At 36.7% G+C, this 15901-nt stretch overlaps 1 pseudogene; it reads right to left on the bottom strand.

The window, feature by feature from the left end:
• Positions 1–10092: 10092 nt before the first annotated feature.
• Positions 10093–12010, bottom strand: LOC114616157 (annotated as a pseudogene).
• Between the last annotated feature and the right edge of the window lie 3891 nt (positions 12011–15901).

The raw sequence follows: 15901 nt of genomic DNA, 5'->3' as shown, positions 1-15901 counted from the left end.
ACACCTGGCTACTGCCAGGTGACTGTGGAGGTGGAGTTTAACAGTGATCTGATAGCATGCATGGGATTGTTTCAATCTTCTTGTATCTGTTGAGGCCTGTTGTGTGACCAATTATATCATCAATTTTGAAGAAAGTACCATGAGCTAGTGAGAAGAAACTATATTCTTTTGTTTTAGGATGAAGTATTCTATAGACGTCTGTTTAAATCCATTTGCTCATAACTTCTGAAAGTTTCACTGTGTCTCTGTTTATTTTCTCTTTCCTTGATCTATCTATAGATGGGAGTAGGGTGTTGAAGCCTCCCACTATTATTTTGTGTTGTGCACTGTGTGCTTTGAGATTTAGAAAATTGTTTTTTTTATGAATGTGGATTCCCTAGTGTTTGGTGCATTGCTGTTCATAATTGAGAATTCTTATTTGTAGATTTTTACTTTGATGAATACGAAGTGTCCATCTTTATATTTTTTGATAACTTGTGGTTGAAAGTTTATTTGATACTAGAGTGACTACTCTAGCTTGTTTCTTGGGACCATTTGCTTGGAAAATTTTTTTCTGCCCTTTACTATGAGGTAGTGTCTGTCTTTAACACTGAGTTGTGTTTACTGTATGCAGCAAAATGCTGGATCCTGTTTAGATATCCAGTCTGTTAGTCTATGTCTTTTTATTGTGGAATTTAGTTCATTGATGTTAATAGATATTCAAGAATAGTTATTATTACTTTCTGTTACTTTTACTGTTAGATGTGTAATTGGTTTATCTAGGGTGTAGTTTCCCTTTTTGTGAACTTTTTTTTCTAGCCTCTTTTGTAGTGCTGGATTACTAGAACAGTGTTTTAATAATTTGCTTTGTAATAGAATACCATGATTTCTCCATCTATAGTGATTGAAGGTTTTGCTGGGTATAGTATCTGGGGCTGACATCTGTGATCTCTCAGGGTATGCAAAAAAAAAAAAAAAACTTCTTTCTTTTAGAGTCTGTGTTGAGAAGTAAAGTGTAATTCTGAGAAGTCATCCTTTATATGTTACTTGATCTATTTAGCTTGCAGCTTTTAAAATGATTTCTTTGTTCTCTATATTTAATGTTTTGATTATAATGTGATGGAAGAATTTTTTCTGGTTCAATCTGTTTGGTATTCTGTATCTTTTGTGTTCATTCGTTGACATCTACTTCTTTAGGTTAGGGAAGTTTTCTTCAATAATTTTGTTGATGATATTTTCTCATCCTGAAAATGGTAATAAAGGAAACAGAAATGTAGTAAATCATGTAGATTATAAACGTAGGAAAAATAACATGATCCAGAAATGCTGTCATCATCAACAGAATACAAGAGATTGAAGACAGAATCTAAGGTTTATAACTTATTTCCCATGAAAACACTGTCTCATGATATTCAATGAGATCTTTCCAGGTCTCATGAGAATAATACAGCACTTGGGGATAAAAATACAGCCTAATACCTGCACTGGAGGCCAAGATGAAAAAGACTTCCACAGCCACCATAGCAATCCCCTTACTACTATGGTAGACAGGGAGAAATGCAATCCATACACTACAGGACACCAACATACTGAATGTCAGGAACATGGCTTCATTGAAAGTGTCTGGCAGGTTCCTGGCCAAGAAAGCTACTATGAAGCTCCCTATGGATATAGACTCAAGATACCCTAGGATGCAGTAGAAAGCTGTGGCTGAGCCCTCATTGCATAAAATGATAATCTGACCATGTTCAGAATGTACATCTTCATCTACAAAAGGAGGAGAAGTTACCAGCCAGATTTCCCACAAAATAATTTGTATAAGTGTAAAGACAGGAATGATAAATTTGGGTGCCGCTGATCTAAGAAATCCCCTCATCCTTCTTCCAGGAGTTGTGCTCATGAAGGCCAGGATTACTGTAATGGTTTTGGCCAAGATAGTAGATACAGCCACTGTAAAAACAACTCCAAATGTGGTTACCAATAGTACTTTGGGTAGGAATGAGGCCTCATGGTCTGTCTCCTACCCACTTTAATATATCTGATAGTGTCATCTGAATTCAGTTCACATTTAGGTGGTCATGGTGATGAGCCTTTATTGGTGGAGTTCCCTATATTACTAGAAATGTTATATTACAGCAAAGTTCCTGCTCCCCTGGCACTTTCAATTCTCTTCTACCTCTTCCATAATTTTCCTTAAGTCTAAGGTTTTAAAATGTTTTGTAGATATATCTACAACTGGGACTGGGATCCACCACTCTGCAGTTTGATTGATTGTGGGTTTTTTGTAATTGACTCCATTCATTGTCAAGAGAATTTTACATGATGAGAGTGGTGAGACTATTCTTATCTCTATGTATTACTACATATATTTATAGGTTGATTTTGGAAATTTTTAGGTTGGTTTATTAAATTAGTGGTTGTAAATTGTCATATAGTATGCATGGTTTTATTATTATTATTGTTGATTAGTGAGGTAAATTTCAAATATCAGGCGTATTGTCTGTAATGTTGAACAGATCTTATGTCTATTTGGACACAGATATGTGTTCTGTTGCTGCATCCTTATGGGGTATAATACCATGATAGTAAATGATGTGGTTCATACGTATATTTGGCTTAGGACTGTTGGCTGTCTCGCTCTCTTGGAATTTTTCATGATGCCATCTGGTACCATCAGATATGGTTCTTGGGGAGGGTACACTTGTGTTAGTTGAAGCTCAGGTGTATTGGGCCCTGTTTCTGAAGTACATAGTACTTCAGTAGGGATTTGCTTTCAAACTCTTGGGGAAACAAGGGAAATCAGCAATAACCAGTGTACATTTTGATAGTCCTTTGAACATCACTGATGAACAACTCCAATATGTTTCTCACATCTACTTCTGGGATTTTTATCAGGTGATTTTTTTACTCTAGAATGGATCATGGTCATACCAGATTAGAAAAGTTCATTAAAACTATATGTGCACCCTTCATCAGGGGAAAGCACAGCAATTAGTTATCTAATGCCAAATAGTTAGCCCTGAAAACGTATATGCAAGTAGCATTATATGGACTGAGAATGTTATAATTTGTAATTTGTTTTATAAAGATATACATATATTCAACCATTGAATAATTAAGGAGAAATGGAGGCCATGAACGAGAAGGAGAAGATCCAGGTATATAGGTTAGGTTTGGGGTAAGAAAATTGAGAAGAAAAATGTAATTGTAGTTAAATCTTAAAAAAATATTTTAAAAATTCCGTATTTCAACTTTTTTAAAGTTTCATTATTTTTAAATGTTATATGAATTGTTATTTTGTCTGTATTTAGGTCTTTGTATGCCACATACTCTTAGGTTCCAAAAAATATAATATATTGAATTGGGATTGGGATACAGCCATGTATGTATGTATGTATGTATGTATATGTATGTACATATATGTATATGTAATCATATTCATATTTACATATACATATATATTTATACATATACATCATATATATATACACATATAAATACACAGACATCTATCATCTATCTATCTATTTATCATCTTTCTATCTTGGTCTTTTTTTTAATCTCCAAAACAATTATATGCATTTTGATTATCTCTAACCTTACTCCTTCCCTTCCAACTCCTTCCCTGTTTATCCTTAAAACTTTGGTTTTCTAATTTTATGTTCTGTTGTGAAAGTTATCTAAGTCTACTTAATGCTGTCTGAATGTACCTTGATGTACCATCATCCACTGGATCATTGCTAGCCCCTCAGAAATCAGATGTTCAAGAAAAATTGACTCAGGCTTCACTGCCAATTCCTGCTCACTTAGGGATGTGTCTTCATGATCCAACAACTCAATCATTCAAGGAGTTTTCCTGGCTTGACCTTGCTGTGAACTGTGCAAACAGTTCCAGCTGCTTTGTGAACATGTATATCTCAGTAGTATCAAAGTAGTATTGTGTGAAAATATTGTTTTCTGAATCCTTCCTCTAACCCTGGCTTCTATAATCTATTTGATGAATCTTCAGTGATATTCTATGAGATATGGAGTTAGGGATTACATTGCAGGTATCTCCACAATACCTGTTTGCTGACCTATAATTGTTTTCTGTGTTAACTGCCATCTACTGAAAAAGAATCAGTTGTGATGAGTTTTTGTGCTTCTCTAATTATGTGTATATGTGTACCATTATGAAGAAATATATTACTATGCCCATTTAAGAAAATGATAGTACAGTGTTTTCTCTAGACCTGTAACCTAATCAGCTACCTACTTTATCCAAGATAAATGTACCAGGTATAAATTCACCATTTCTTATGGGCTTTTAATGAAAGAAGAAGCTGGTTGGCCACTCCCCAAGGTATTGTATGTCAGTAAATTTAACTTCTCAGGCCAGTCATCATTTTAGCACAAAGGGTTCAAAGATAGTTAAGTGGTACTTGACACTATTTCTTGGCATAAATATCCTCACTCCAAATAGTAACCTACAGAAGACCAACATAAGGATACCATCAAAATGTTAGGTAAATGGTCAGTGAGATTTACTGAGGAAACTCACAGGAATGATTATTTATGGGAGAAATAGGAAAAAATAATAATTATGGTAGGCTGAATGAGAATGACCCCAATAGGTTTGTATATCAGAATCCTTAGGTTGTGTTGTGAAAAATATTTAGGTTTAGGAGATTTCACATTGATGGCCGAGGTGTGCTACTCTGGTGGTCTCTGAATATTTATAAGGCCATACTATACCATATTCTCACAATCTCTCTATCTCTATTCTATCCCCTCATACCCAGTGGATCACATATAAACTCTCAGCTATGCCTCTAGCAATGAGTCAGCTAGTGTTTTGTCTGGCTCCCAAACATGTTGGTCAAAGCACTAATGTATGCTAAAAACATGATGCCAAAATTAAATGATTCATAAGTTGCCTTGTAAATGAAGTTTTCATAGCACTGAAAAAGTGTCTAAGATATATTTCATGGAACCCCATCATTACAAGCACACCCAAAGAGATGTGATGACTCACAAAAGTAAAGAACGCGAGGTTTATATCACGAATTCCAGGTGCTTCACAGATTTCATAACATTTCAGTCATCTTGGATAATCACATTTTTGTGCAGCTTCTTTTGTCTTTTAGTTTTTCTCCATATTCCTTTTTGCCTATATTTCCTTATAGATGGAGATTTCTAATGCATTTGGTTAGTTTCAGGAAATTCCTGAAGCCTTTTACTTTACATATTGAACTTAAGAAACTTTTGGTGGGATGGGATTTTTTTTACTGCCTTTAAATCATCCTATGTCTTCATGCTCTTTATCATGGAGGAAACTGATACACAATGCTAAAACAGATGATAATTTTTCCTCCAGTATTGTCTATAGACAACTTCCTGTGTCATCTTGTCAGTAGGTAAAGAGCTTCAAAATCAGTCTTTGCTTGCCTTCTCTGTGTTTCATATCTTAGGTTTATAGTCACTACCTCAAGTTCAGGAAAATAACTGAAATCTATAGAATTCACTTGTAATATTTGAGGTTGTATAAGGGATTCCACTGACCAAACTGTTGAAACAAAAAAAATCCCGTACCTGCAGTTCACTTTTTATTTGACAGCCTATGATGAGTCAGTAGGGTATTGTTTCCCCACACAGGGTTATTACACTGAAACTCTCTCTATGTCTGTTAACTACAGTTCATGAGCTTCTTACTAGAATATTTCTTCAGAACTTTGTGAAAGGCTTATTGTATTGTATATAACTTCCTATGGTATACCTCTCTAATCTGCGCATCAATTCCTGAACCTGTAAAGTACTGCTTGCTCCATCACCTCAACTCTTACTTTCATGCCATTGGCATTCTGTCCCCTATTTCTCAAAAACTCCCTCCTAACTGGACCTCCCTAGTTTCATGACTTCTATCAATACTCTAAATTGAAGTTATTTCTAAAGTTTCAATGCTTACATGTTTGTGTGTGTGTGTGTGTGTGTGTGTGTGTGTGTGCATGTATGTCTGTGTGTTTGTGCCTTTTTATCTCTTCTATATCTTCTGTATTTGTATGTCTGTTTCTGTCTGTCTATCATCTATCTTTTTACCATTTATCTATCTATCATCTTTCATCTTTATATCTACATACATAAAAAAGTATCTGTGGCATTTTTATTACATTATCTGTATAACCTCATCCAGAGAATGCATATTTCTATATGATTAACTGTGAATTTTTAATTTTTTCTTAACCATATAATTCTTTTTTGAATATATGTATGAAATCATATTATCTATTTATCAATTGATGGATATATAGAATGTTTTCTTTGCTGGACTATTCTGAGTAAAATGGCAATCAAAATGTATAACCAAGTGTACTTGCTCTAGGGGGTGGATTCTGTGGATTGGATTGCTTTTGGAGGGATATCTATGCTTACTGTTGTTTGATAAATTGACATAAACCTACAAGTATCTGGAAAGAAGGAATATTAATGGAGAAAATGACAAGTCTGTGGAGCATATTTTTAAATAATGTTTGATAAGTTAGGGGCAATTCAGTGTGAATAGTGCTATAACTTACCAGTTGATATTATGCTGTTTAAAAAAGAATACCAGCAAAGCAAGCATGTAAGTAGCATTGTTCCATGACTTTTGTCATGAGTTTCTGCCTCCAATTTTCTGCTTCCAATTCCTGCTTAGATTCCCTTAATGACAAAGTTTATCCTCATGGCAATAACATCAAACAAACACTTTCTTCCCTTAGTTGAAATTTTGATATTTTTTCAAAGCAATAAAACCCCCACCTTAGACATTATTAATTTATAAAATGATGAAGGGAGTTATTTTGTTCTTTTTGTGTTTTTCAAATTCATTTTTCACTGTATAAAAAGTTTCATTGTACTAGAGCTTCTGCTCCAAGGTATGATATTTAAGTTTTTGCTGTTGTTTATTGTTATAGTATTATTTGTCCGATTTTGCCTGGTTTTTTTTGTTGTTGTTGGTGGTGGTGGTGGTGGTGATTTTTGTGGTGTATAAGAAGATACCTTTTATAATTAATTTATTTTGTCTTGTTACCTTATTGAATGCATTTATCAGTTACAGGAGATTTATTGTGGGGTTTTTAGGTCTTTTTCTGGACAGAATTTTCTCATTCGTAAGTAAAGGTAATTCAACTTCCCCCTTTTCCATCTTCATCTCCCATTATCTACTTCACTGCATAGAGTAGAACCTTTCTCTTATCCCTTAGTTAGTGCAAATAATTTGAGTCTCCATTTTTGAGTGTGATGTCAGATGTGATCTTATATGTTGCCTCAATTTTCTTGAGATATGTCATCTATATGGTTAATTTCTTCCAAAATTTTATCATAAAGAAGTTTTAAATTTTTCAAAACTTTGTTTGTATCTAATTATATGAAAATACAGTTTCAGTTCTTGAAACTATTTATGTGGTATATTACATATAACAATTTATGTATGTTGCAGCATCTCACATCTCAAGAACAAAGTCAATATTATCATGTTGGTTAGTGATCTTTTTTTTTAAATCTACTGAATTAATCTTGTAAGGGATTCATTGAGAATTATTGCTCCTATATTTAAAAGGCATATTAACCTAACCTTTGATAAAGGTCCTGGCAGACCTGTACAAAATGTTACCTGCATTGTATACAGTGTATGACTCCTATTCCTGATCATTTGTTGTAGCTAAACAGTGAAGACAATTCAGAATTAACACAAATAAGTTCAGCAGTCTCTACATGTAAAACATCACTTTCTGCATATTAACAGTCAGTTACTATATTAAGAGAAACTTGAAAGTCAGATAAACCTAGAAGCATTGTACATAATTTGGAGTTTTGAACCAATTTGTATGGTCTCTCAGCCACCTTACTTATGTCTTCTGATTTATATCCCATTTTTTGATTTATTAAAAGCTATCAACAAGATTAACAAGATAGGTGATATATATGTCTGTACAGAAACAGCTCTTGAACTAGCTTGGAGTTAAATGTCTATATTCAGCCAATAACTCTTTTGGATACAAAATTCTCATGACATGATATTACATACCATCCTTTAACATGGCAGGAGTGGAAATGTATATTGAAGTTTGATTATGTGATCAAACTAATCTTTAACGTGAAGCTGCTGTCTTCCTTTATTGATCTTCTTTAACTGACCCATGCACCCTTCATGTTCCATACGAATATCATTACAGAGCTATGTGTTGCTTGTAAGTTTTGTACATTGCAGGATGGTAGAGAAGTAAGACAGCCCTGAAAAGATGCATTTTCTGAGATGCTGAGATTCTAAGACTTACCATTCTAGCTCCTTGGTAGATTCTACCTAAATTACACAGAAGTTGTTTCTTCCAAAGATTTGCTTCCAGGATATTTCCAGAACACCTAGCTCACCCATCAAGTCTTTCAGACTGTTACAGTCAAGACTTCAGCTAAACCATGGACTTTCTCAGCACATAGAGACAAAACAGCAAATGATGTCACCTAGCATTTTTTTTTGAACAAAGCCTATTTTCCTATTTCTCTCTTGAACCTCAGAAGGGAATTCTTGACTCCAGTACAGCTAGAAGCAAGCAAAAGAAGATCATCATCCCAGTTCCTTAGGTTGGAATGAATGGTTCTGGTTATTTTTTAAATTATAGATATGTTGTCATTTAAGGGTTTATTTGCAAATGTAGTAGCTTTAGACAGGAAGGAAACTAGAAAGCTCAGCCTCAAGGATTTCTACCTTTCCTGTTGTCTTCTCTTTCCTTCTTTCTAGAAGATATATAGAGGTGGAAAAGAAAATAAGGGATAAAGAAATATTATAGAAATTAAAAAGATAAATAGGGAAAAGATATTAAATCTACTCTTAAATTACTGTTTAGCCATAATCTTACATTAATTGAATCTTTACATTTGATGCAAAAATGATGCTATAATTTGATTTTTTTTCTTTTTACTTGGGAATACCAAAGGGCATTTTATTTATTGTTATTCAAGTTTGTGGGATATATGGTAAGCAATGCTCTACAATAAGAAATTAAGAGTGAGTCCGAAAACAATGGGTCAGCAGGTAAAAGCATGTGCCATAGAAACTTATACTTTCTCACACTGACACTGAATTTATAGGTTATTATAGGTTAAAGGCATTCATTCATAAAAAATTTTGAATATTGGTACAAAATTTAAAATAAATATTGTCACTTTTTTTAGGTATAGTGCCTATTTAAATTATTCAAATCTTTGACCCAGGGCTTTTAATGGCTGTTATTACATGCTGTTTAAGATGATTAAATAATGTAAGTTAATAACCAGATTGGAAGACTCACTAAAAGTCATCTTTGGATCATGCCCCACACCTTGCCCCCTTCTACTACTGTACCTTCTCCCCTCACCTTGTCCCCAGTCTGTGGTGGTTACTGAGACAGCTGCTCGAAGTGTTCCTTCAGATCGGGAAGTGCCAAGTGTTCCTTCAGATCGGGAAGCATATAACCCACCTGAGCCTTGCCTTGTGAGATGGTTAAATCTAAATTCCAAGAGTGCGATCGTGAGGCTGGCCACCACCATCATAGCTTCAGCGTTGACTTGGTCCACACCTACAACCATCTGGAAAGAGGGGCCTCGATCTCTAGCCTCTATCAATTTGGCCTATGGTAAGACTACAAGGCTTTTTCTTAGTTGCTAACCGATGTAGGAATTCCCACCCCAGGTGTTGCACCTCCTGGCAGCACCCCAGGTGAAAAGATCAAGACAAGGGTCCTTGTCCTTTGGTGGTTTTCCTACCTTGCTGGACAGGTGATTTGTCTGTGGTTGCTGATTCCATCGCTGACTTACTCCACCCCAGGAACTTTCCTGGATTTTAGTCTCACACTGGGACTACCGAGGTACCCAGCCTCAATGACCCAGGCATTACTGGGTTGTCAGCCTCCCAGGTGAGAGACAGCCACTTTGGGATGACTCTGGCTGCAAAGGCTCTGTTGTCAAGGACCAGCCACTCCCAGATCTCAGCCTCTCAGGCGTGACTCAGCTGGCGATGATATTTTAAGAAAGTACCTTTCATTGAACCTAGAGCTCACAGATTCAGCTAGACCGGCCAGCCAATGGACTCAGGGAGCAGATCCATGCAGAACTCTGGAAGATTTATTTTTTTAAATGTGAGATTTGGTCATGGGTTTCTGACATCTGAGGAGGCATCTGGGGAAGGAAGCTAAACAGAAGAACTGCCTTCAGGTCTGACGAGGTAGCAGCAGCAACAGTGCCCACCTTCTGAGCAGCTTCTTTCTTGGCATGATGAGTCTGCAGGACTACCACAGCTTCATCCACCTTGGAACGGAGGGACTCAGGGGCCTCCAGCATGTGCAGCAGCTCAGAGCTTTCAATCTCCAGCAGCATTCCTGTAATCTTTCCAGCCAGGTTTGAATGCATTGTTTGGATAAGTAGGAACAGACACTTGTCCCAGCATCTGCTTCTGTTCCTGGGGAGAGAGGGGCGCTGCAGCCAGCATGGAGGCAGTCAGGGGCTCCTGACCCTGGACATGGAGTGCAGGCTGGGGGGCCTGCAGCGGCTGAATGGCAGGGTGAGGGCTACGGACACTGGAGGCATACTTGTACGGAGCCACAGCCCTGGGGGCAGCTGCAGAAACTGTAGCACGAGGTGCAAAGTTTGGCACAGCTATAGGGACACCTCCAGACTGTCAGCTGTCAGTCAGCCCTTGCTGGGCGGCACCAGTCCCACCAAAGTCCATAGCCAAGCGGTCCAAGAACTCAGACTCAGTTAGAGCCAGATGTCGAAGAGCTGGCTGAGGCCCAGACTGCCATAGAGCACTTGGCATTTCTTGGAAGCCTTGAGGTCTCCTGCCTGGCTGCCAGTGTGGATTAGGCCTCATCTGTGCTGACTGGTTAGGCGTGTAATACTACGGTCGGCTGCGGGCTGGAACTGATTTAAGATGGCATTGGCAGGGAGTGCCCTCATCCCAGCACACGCTGCATGTACTGGTTAGTCAGGTGAGCCTTCCGCTCTTCCTTCCTCTGGGCCAGGGCGACGCACAGAGTCTTGGAGTCCACAATGCGTCTGTTCATCTTGGTGACAGCTTTGGTCGCCTTTTCAGGAGAGGAGAAACAGACAAAACTTTTGCTTCTTCCGTCTTCTAGCATCACCTTTGCGCTGGTGACTGATCCAAAAGGAGAAAACTCTTTCCTTAACTTCTCATCGTCAATGTTATCATCCAAGTTTTTGATGTAGAGATTCACTCCCTGGTACCGACTAATCCTCTCCTGCTTCCGCTGCTCAAATTTCCATTTTAATTCAGCCTGACGGTCTACTTTTTTCTGTGCACGGCCTACGAATATGGCTTTCCCGCTCATTTCTTTTCCATTCATTTCTTCCACAGCCTTATTGGCATCCTCGTGTTTCTCCTAACTTACAAAGCCAAAGCCTCTGTACTTCCGACTGGAGTCTCTCATCACCTTGACACTTAGGGTCTTACCAAACTGGCTGAAGAACTCTTTGAGGTTCTCATCATCCACCTCTTCTCCAAAGTTTTTGATGTAAACGTTGGTGAATTCCTTAGCCTTGGCTCCAAGCTCGGCTTCCTGCTCTTTGTGAGACTTGAATCTGCCCACCAACACTTTGTGATCACTAAGGAGCATGCCATTCATCTTCTCAATGGCCTTGTCAGCGGCCTCTTGGGTCTCGAAGTGGACCAAAGCATAGCCCTTAGAGCCGTTCTCATCACAGACCACCTTACAGGACAGGATGTTTCCAAAGGCAGAGAAAGTGTCATACAGTGCCTTTTTGTCTATAGATTTGTCCAGGTTCTTGATGAAGACATTTCCCACACCAGATTTTCTCAAAGAGGGATCCCTCTGAGACCACATGATAACGGATTGGCTTTCCCTTAATCACGTCAAAGTTCATGGTGTCCAAGGCTCTCTCAGCATCAGCTGGTTGCTGGAAGTTGACATAGGCATAACCCAAAGAGCGGCTGGTGATCATATTGTGGCAGACCCAGAGGGACAGCACAGGCCCCGCAGGGCTGAACTTTTCTTTTCTTTCTTTCCTTTTTTTTTATGACTGAAAATAATGTAGAAAACTTTATTTATGTTCCCAGCACAGAGCAAAACAAACAAAACCAAACTCTATGTAAACAAAAGAATAGCAGCTGCTGAGTAGTGGCATCTCCTTTCAATAAATTAAATGGTTGAGAACAAAAAGAAAGTCATCTTTGATTCTAATTTAGTTAATTACAGCAAGTGTTCTCAATATTATTCAATTATTAAATAGCTATGAATAGTCAGTTTTTAACAATTCAGCATATATATATATAGATATATAGATATATAGATATAGATATGATCCACAGAATACGGTGTTTAATATTATTTCATTACTAAGTTCAACTGACTATGAAACCTGTGTGCTCCAGACATAATCCCCATTCAACTTCAAGGAATATATTGAGTATCATTACCTCCAGGTGGAGTTGATTCAACCATGGCAATGTAGCTACTTGGCAAGACTCACCCTAATTATTATGCAGACAAAAATATGGTCCAAAAAAAAGCACAAACGGATGTGAGATAGTCAACTGCTAAGATCTGCCAAGACATGGTAAGCTAGTTCTTCATAATTCCTGCTTTTCTTAAAGTCTATCAGATGAATCTGGACCAGAAGGCTGAAGACAGGTGGTTCAACTTTGTAAGAAATTACCAGAATGTTCTGGCAGTCAGCTGTTTCTACAATTGTATAGGTTTGGAAGCTATGTGTTCTGATTTCTAAATATTTAGGTAGTATTTATTTCCTTCTTAAATGACTGGCAGGTTTAAAGACTAGTAATAGTCTCATAATTGAACTTCAGTTGTTTAGCATTAAGGAAGATATTTCAGATTTGAAAGGATAGATTTCTGATGGTAATAAAATTAAAATAACATAATTCAGACACAGACAAAAAATTGTAAACTCTTTAAGTTAGAGTAGATGGTAGAATATTTTACATAAATTGAAAATTATGAGGAGCTGGATGTTAAGTGTATATCATACCTTATATTTTACATAATTTTTACAGTTGTGCTCAATTTCTTCTGAGAGAAAGAGTATTTTTTACTGGACAACAGTGGGAAATAGGGAGGCAGGCAGATTTCTGAGTTCGAGAGTTTGAGGCTAGCCTGGTCTACAGAGTGAGTTCCAGGACAGCCAGGGCTACACAGAGAAACCCTGTCTCGAAAAAAAAAAAGTGGGAAATAATGTGTTTTGTCCTTATGCTGTTTGAAATCTAGCTCTGCTTCCTCAAGAGGTGTGTCCTCTGGATGAGTACTGGATCACATATTCAGGTGAACTCATATGAACCTTCTCCTCATTTACCAGTCAATAAATCGAAGAGTTTGTTATGTGGCAGTAAATCAGAAAGGTGAGATGGGATGTCTTTGAAAGTGGGGGCAGGTAGACAGAGTAGTAAAGGAAGGAAAGCAGATGGAGGAGGAGGAAGTGAAGATGCAGCAGAATCATGTGGCCAGGAGCAACTGCAAGTAGCAAAGTGTCTTATAGCAGGAGAATAAATTATTATAGTGCTAGATCTGCTCAGTCTAGGCATATAGCTCATAAATACAGTAACTGGATTGTGTATATTTATATGGACTTACTGGAGTTGAAAATTACTGCAACAACCTTATACGTGGTTTTTACTTCAATATACATATTAAAAACAAAAGTCAGAACCTCATATGAAATGCATACACTTGGCTGTTCCATTGGAGATTACATTTTCTGGGCAGAGACTGCAATCAAAACAACATAGAGCCTTGCCATACTGAACAGATTTCCTGAATCCAGGTCCACAACCTTCACTGCATACAGACATGGGAGTCTGACAAAATGAGAGAAATCAGGACATATAAGGATTCCTCTGGTAACTGAATTTCATGAGGCTATTAGATTTTTTATGAAACCTAAACTCTGTTAATTTATGAGATTATAGATAAACCCTATAATAGGATACATACATAGTACACTATAAATATACATGCAAACACATATAATGTTTAAAATTGTGAATACACATTGAAGTATGTATTAAATATTTGTAATGATAAATATAAAAAAGAAAATATTTAAGTGTGGGAAATGATTTATAAATACAAAAGTGAAAGCATATTTTAACTTATGGAGAAGCATGAGGCTAAACAAAATTGAGTGTCTACCAACCTGTCCCAGTCCTGTACTCCACTCTTTACTTTCCTCCGACAATGACAACTGTTGAACAGGTGGCATATATGGAGAAACATTCCTACATTTACTTTATATCCAAGACCTTATGGGAAATTCCAGGAGTTCAGGATGTCATATTCTACATACAATTTTTTTAATGGATTCAATATCACAGACTATCCACTGGGATTCATGAATTGTATGGTCTTCAGGATGTGGTTTAACTAAGAGATATGCATGATTTTTGATAGGCATGGTCATTGTTAAAACATAAAAAAAAATTATGCCAGTTTGTTAATTTCAATAATTTCTGCTTCAAAATAAATCATCATTACATGTATAAAACAAAAACAATACTAACATTGAAATAACATCATAATCAGCCTAATCATAATCAGCCTAATAATTTGTGATGTTACTTTTAATTGTGATCCTGACAGCTTTTACAATAACCCAGCCATGAGGTCTCAATTGAAAACCTGTAAAGCATAATTTGGATTCTGAGCAGACCTATGAGAGACTTTACAACTTGGTTTAATTAAGGCATAAAATCCATCCTGATTTTAAGCATGTTAGTTTTTTTTAGCAAATATATTGGAGTGAGCCATCTGAGAAATTGTGTATTCATTTCTCCCTGGTCTTGGTGGATGTTAATGTAGTGAGCTGCTTCAAATCTCTGCCAATTTTCTTTCTTCCTAGTGAGTACCTATAAGCCTGTATTATGAGTGAAATAATCCCTTTCTCATTAGAGAGGATTTTGTGCACACATTTTATTACACCAAATGTAAATAAAACAAAAATAATCTATGTATATATTAGACATAATTTTCTTTGATGTTTTAGAATCATTTTATTTGATAACACAATACAGTATTTAGGGCCTTGCATTGTCAGTTCATGCCTTGTTTATATTATAGAACTTTCTGCAAAGAAATTAGGGCTTCCAGTTGGGGCCCTTAAAATAGTAGGATACTGTTTGCCTGTTTCATTTAAAACTTTTTCCTATGTTTATAATATTTGCTTCTAAGATGTTGGCATCTTGATAATAATATTCACCCATGTCTAGATTGTCCTTTTAAGCACTAAAAGAGTCTACAATGCTTGTCTTTTGAAAAATAATATCAAGGTACATGTTGAGAGTAACTTTGATTGCATTTTAAAAGTTAACTTGGTGACACAGGTACAGAATCCATAGGAAAAGCCATTACCTTCCATGGAGGGAATTTTATTCTTCCTTGATTTTTTCATTTCTTGTATGTCTACTTGATATATAAGCATCTTGTGAAGGGTGTGGGCAATAGCATAAACAGCATTATCTACTTGGTAACTGCCATCATTCATTACCATGTCAAAGTGGTACCAAGGTAAAACTTCCAAGGTACCTCAAGAATAAAATTGTTCCAAAGATTTACAGGTAGCATTAGATATTGCACAATCAAAGTAATCTCCCACAATCTTGCAAGAAAAATGTCATCTGGGTATTTGGAAGGGCTCACTGCCTTTACAAACTCTTTAAAAGTAGAAATCTCACCATGGTGTTGGGAAAATATGAGAGTTCCATGGAATGAGTCCAGAATGAAATGTCTCTTAGCACTGATGACTTTCCATTTTGAAGTAGTGACACAGATTCTCCATGGAAATACATGTTCCCATCTTCTAAAGAGCACACCTAAAGAAGAGTCAGTGTTACCATAAATGATAACAACTTTTACTGAGTTCCACACAATTGGGCTATTATAGACATCAA

The sequence above is a fragment of the Grammomys surdaster genome, unplaced genomic scaffold, assembly GCF_004785775.1.
Source record: "Grammomys surdaster isolate TR1022 unplaced genomic scaffold, NIH_TR_1.0 308005, whole genome shotgun sequence".
NCBI lineage: Eukaryota > Metazoa > Chordata > Mammalia > Rodentia > Muridae > Grammomys > Grammomys surdaster.
This window is presented reverse-complemented; position numbering and strand designations above follow the sequence as displayed.